Source organism: Octopus bimaculoides, chromosome 25 (genome assembly GCF_001194135.2).
Source record: "Octopus bimaculoides isolate UCB-OBI-ISO-001 chromosome 25, ASM119413v2, whole genome shotgun sequence".
Taxonomy (NCBI): domain Eukaryota; kingdom Metazoa; phylum Mollusca; class Cephalopoda; order Octopoda; family Octopodidae; genus Octopus; species Octopus bimaculoides.
In genome coordinates, this window is record NC_069005.1 from 23,955,424 (window position 1) to 23,960,567 (window position 5,144).

General features: G+C 37.5%; 1 long non-coding RNA gene across 1 annotated transcript in view; it reads left to right on the plus strand.

Moving 5' to 3' along the window:
* LOC128250788 (uncharacterized) overlaps nt 1-5,135 on the plus strand; it is a 17,007-nt gene extending 11,872 nt beyond the window's left edge. Inside the window, exon 3 of the long non-coding RNA XR_008266770.1 lies at nt 2,372-5,135. This is a non-coding gene — a long non-coding RNA (uncharacterized LOC128250788). The remainder of the gene's footprint in view (nt 1-2,371) is intronic.
* The last annotated feature ends 9 nt before the right edge of the window (nt 5,136-5,144 follow it).

Below are 5,144 nucleotides of genomic sequence, written 5' to 3' on the forward strand. Positions count from 1 at the left end.
GGACACAACGAGCTGCTGGGAATTGAACTCACGACCTTACAATCGTGAGTCGAATATCCTAACCGCTAAACCCCTCACTTTCACTTATGCATATAAGTACATACATATATATAATAATACAAATAATATGTGAGTATATGCACATATACGTACATGTATGTACATACCTACATCTACATGTATATATAGATGCATATCTGGGTACAGGACGTTACAAAAAACGTGGACAAAATGAAAAACAGAACATAAACAGAGTACAGAAAACATACAGTCCACAAAGAGAACATTTCCTTCATCAGTTGCCACCATTCTATATGTATATATATGTATACCATATGTTTGTATGATTTTTTCTTCGAGTTTTATTTAAGTTATTCAGAGAGTTCCTGGTGTTTGTAAATATGTCGTTGAATTGGTGAATTGGTTGGAGTGTATATATGTATGTATGTATGTATGCGTGAGCGTTTGTATGAGTGCATATATGTAGGTTTGTATGTTAATAATATCTTAAAATCCCAGTTTTGAAAGTAAAGACGAAGGGGGACACTGAATAAGGGATGCACAATCTATTGACATATTTAAAGGTGAAATACTTTTCCTCGTCACTTATGTCGAACGCTACTGCGGTCATCAGGTGAAGAGTTCACCAGATCATCCACACCCACTCACACATCCACACCCATACACGTGTGTCTGCATGTTCGCGTACGATCTGTGTCGTAGAAAGAAGAAGAAGAAGAAGAAGAAGAAGAAGAAGAAGAAGAAGAAGAAGGTGAAATGTAGGAGCACTTATTGTGCTAAGCCTGCTCCCTTGCCTGCCATCTCACCTCTTACCTCTACCTCTTACACCTGTCGTTTACCTTGATAAATGTACTACCTGACTTATAGTATTATCTCGCTGATACCCCATTCCATCACGCACCAAATATTAGTCTTTAGTTTGTTTTTATCTATATCCGCTTATATGTGCGTGTGTGTTGTTGTTGTTATTGTTGTTATGATTGTTGTTATTAGTGGTGGTGGTGGTGGTGGTGGTCATAGGGGCGGTAATGTTGTTATTGTAATTGTTGTTGTTCAGGTTAACCCTTATCGAGCAGGTGTTCTAGCCGGAAGACCACCTTGCATTTTTGTCCGACAGTGTATTTAGGACTACATTGTGTAATATGTTCTGCCTTCGTTCACGACGCTACCGATGTGATATGGCAAGAACTTCACTGTATTTTCTAGCATATCTGGAAACTCCTTTGTTGAGCTGCCTTCCTGGATATAAAGTAACTTATTGAATAAATAATAGTCGTGTATCAACACAAACACTAAATCAATAAAATTTGCACGGACCCATAAAATTGCTAGAGCATCGAATGGGAGAACAAAGTGCCTCTAATACTAGTTTATGAGTTCAAATTCAGCTGAGGTCAGCTTTGTCTTTCGTTCTTCCTATATCAATAAAATTAATCACGTGTCAAGTACTTGGGTCTCCATTTCATTGTTATTATATAGGAGAGAATAAAAGGCGGCGAGCTGGCAAAATCCTTTCTACTATAGGCACAAGGCCTGAAATTTTGGGGGAGGGGGACTAGTCGATTACATCGACTCCAGTGCGTAACTGGTACTTAATTTATCGACCCCGATAGGATGAAAGGCAAAGTCAACCTCGGTGGCATTTGAACTCGTTTTTACAGCTGAGTGGACTGGAGCAACGTGAAGCGAAGTGTTTTGCTCAAGAACATAACAGATCTCCCGGTCTAGGGATCGAAACCACAGTCTTACAGTCGTGAATTCAACAGCCTAACCACTAAGCCGCGGGCCTCCACTCAGTTAAAGACATTATATAAATTAGCCCAGTAATTTAATTTTCAATTACGTTTATGTATTTTGTTTCCTGGTGTGAAATCGTGTGTTGAAATAGATATTCTTATCTTTGGAGAAGGTCATATTGTTACCATTTAAACACGCATACACACACACACACACACACACACACACACACACACACACACACACTGTATATTTGGTCTTCACTTCAGCTTTATTCTTATTGTTATTTCAGTGTCTTCGTCTAAGCTCTTTCGTCATGCATCCTGTGACCTCACCAAAGAAATAAGCAGAACAAGAGGAGACACGTGGGATAGAGAAGTCGCTGATGAGGTCACAGGATGTGTGACGAAAGAGCTTAGACGAAGATACTAAAATAGTAATAATAAAGCTGGAATAAAGACCAAATATGTTTAATTGGCAAAACATGACCATCCCCAAGGATTACAATATTCATTTTTAATGTTTACTGAGAAAACGAAAAATGTGAGAGTAAAATTTTATTTTAGTTTATATATTTGTTTTATATTTTTTCTTATAACTTTGTTTGTTTCAGTCATTGAACCGTGACCGTGCAGGGACATCACCTTCAAGGGCTTCAGTCGAACAAATCGACTCCTGTACTAAAGACTGTTTTAAGTCTAGTACTTATTCTATCAGTCTTTTTTGCCGAACCACTAAATTACGAAACAAACCGGTTGTCGAGCGGCGAAGGATTGACAGACACAGACAGACACGCATATATTTATATATACGCGGGGCTTCTACACAGTTTCCGTCTGTAAAATTCCCTCATAGACATTGGTCGACCCAGAGCTATAGTAGTAGAAGACACTTGCCCCCAAGGTGACGCGAAGTGCGACTAAACCCGAAACCACACGTTTGCAAAGCGGGCTTCTTAACCACAATGTTTTTCGTTATTTTAATGAAGCTCAAGTTGAGTCATGTTCTGGGTAGTTTGTATGCAACATTCTGAGTGAATCAACATTACAGGATCAACTGAAGATTGTTAGTAATTTATCTAAAATAAAGCGAATTCATATGATTGTAATTATTTCGGGGTATTTATAAAGTCAGGCAAAACCGGATACAGCTGCAAGTATTCTTATAAGACATCCTAAATGTGAATGGGGTTATAATAGAAAACTAACTTTCCATTTCGTTCTCCTGGGGGCCGATAAAATCAACTGCTATTCAAATTACTGATACAGATTTAATATTTCTATATAGCAAAACTGCGAGCTGACAGAAACGTTGCCGTGCCAGGCAAAATGCTTAACGGCTTTTCGTCTGTCTCTACGTTCTGAGTTCAAATTCTGCTGAGGTAGACTTTAAGGATCGATAAAATCGATACCAATTGAACACTGGGGTAATCGACTTGCCACCTTCCTCCGAAATTACTGGTTTTGTTGCCAAAATTTGAAATCAATATTTTGTTCGTGGTTTAAATTCAGCCGAGGTCAGCTTTGTCTTTTATTTGTATCGATAAAATTAAGTAGCAGTCAAGTAATTGAGTCTCGATTTACTGTTATTATGCAAGAGTTAATAAAGCGGTGAGCTGGCAGAATTGTTGGGTACACCGAACAAAATGCTTAACAGTATTTCTTTAGTCTTTACGTTCTGAGTTCAAATTCCGCTGTGGTCGACTTTGCCTTTCATCCTTTCAGGGCCAATAAAATAAGTAATCGACTTACACCGTCTGCGAAATTGCAGGCCTTGTGCTAAAATTTGAAGCTAATATTTCTATAAAGCATCTTTGATGTGAATGGAATTATAATAGAAAACTGAAACTGCAGGGTTTCCATTAAAATATCTGTCTAATACTGGGATTGATTTAATGTTCCTTCCTATAAAGCTTCTTAGATGAAACTGGCACCATAATAGAAGATAAGCTGGAAAAATTAATTAATTAATTAATTAAATGATTGGTTGATTACTACCTTGTTGATGATGATTAGGTTTTTAGTTCTTTTTTTTTTTTTCGTAGTAAGAAATGTGAAAGAAGAACATGACAAATGAGAGGTGTGAACGGCACAGAGACAGCTATTAAAAGAGGAGAAATCAGTGAAGTGACTCAACTAGGAATCGAAACCATATTGCGAGCACGTCTTTACGGGAACATACCACCTACCACTGTATAATACAGGTGCTGGAAACAAAGCTAGTCACTTCATTTTGTTGTCTGAGCTGCTAGACATTACCCTCAAATCACATTTTAATGTCCCAAAAACAATGAATAAACAAAAATTAAAATTTAAAATGAAACGCACATTACATAATGGAGTCCTAGATGCACTATGCCTGAAAATAAGATGTGAGTGTCATGGCTAGAACATCTTGAATTAAAGGTTAGCTACATAGTTTGTGCAAAATGCAGATTAATCTGCGTATAATACACTCCTTTTTGTAATTTATTAGTGAAAGTAGTTTCTTAGAATGCGTAGTATATGCCAATTGAACAATCCTATCTACTAAGTCCTCTTTAATATGAATTAATTGCGTAACTGTGGGTAGTTAAAAATTGTGCTCGGTTGCTTATGAAATCCCAACACAGGGCTCAAAATAATCCGGTTGATCCGTTTTACTATTTTCTACAAAATATTTTATATACAATGTGTTTGCATCTATCCCTTCATACAACATTTGTGGTTAAAAAGCTCGCTTTGAAATCGCGTGATTACGGATTCAGCCCCACTGCGCAGCACTCAGGGCAAACCGTCTACTATTTCACCTTCAGCGGAATCCTTTCTGTTGCAAACATTCAGGTAACGTCTTTCGTCTGAAGATAATTTTCTGCCTTCCTCTCTTCCTCATTTCCGTCCACCAATCTTTGGGGCCTTGCAAGAAGGTCCCAGAACGTTGACCTTTATTTTATGATTGAGTCATATAAATAAAACAGTTCATTCGTATAATACATCCACATTTATATATTTATATTTTTCGCCCGCACTTCCACATTTGTGGTTTAACATCCAACTCCTTCACTTTTGTAGTTTTTAGACCAACACTTCCACATTTGCATACTTGCACATTTCCACATTTGTTTTTAGACTCACACATCCATTTGTGATTTTCCGCCTACACTTCTATACTTCCATTTGTGATTTTCCACCCACACTTCTATACTTCCATTTGTGATTTTCCACTCACACTTCTATACTTCCATTTGTGATTTTCCACCCACACTTCTATACTTCCATTTGTGATTTTCCACACACACTATACTTCCATTTGTGATTTTCCACCCACACTTCTATCCTTCCATTTGTGATTTTCCACTCACACTTCTATACTTCCATTTGTGATTTTCCACCCACACTTCTATACTT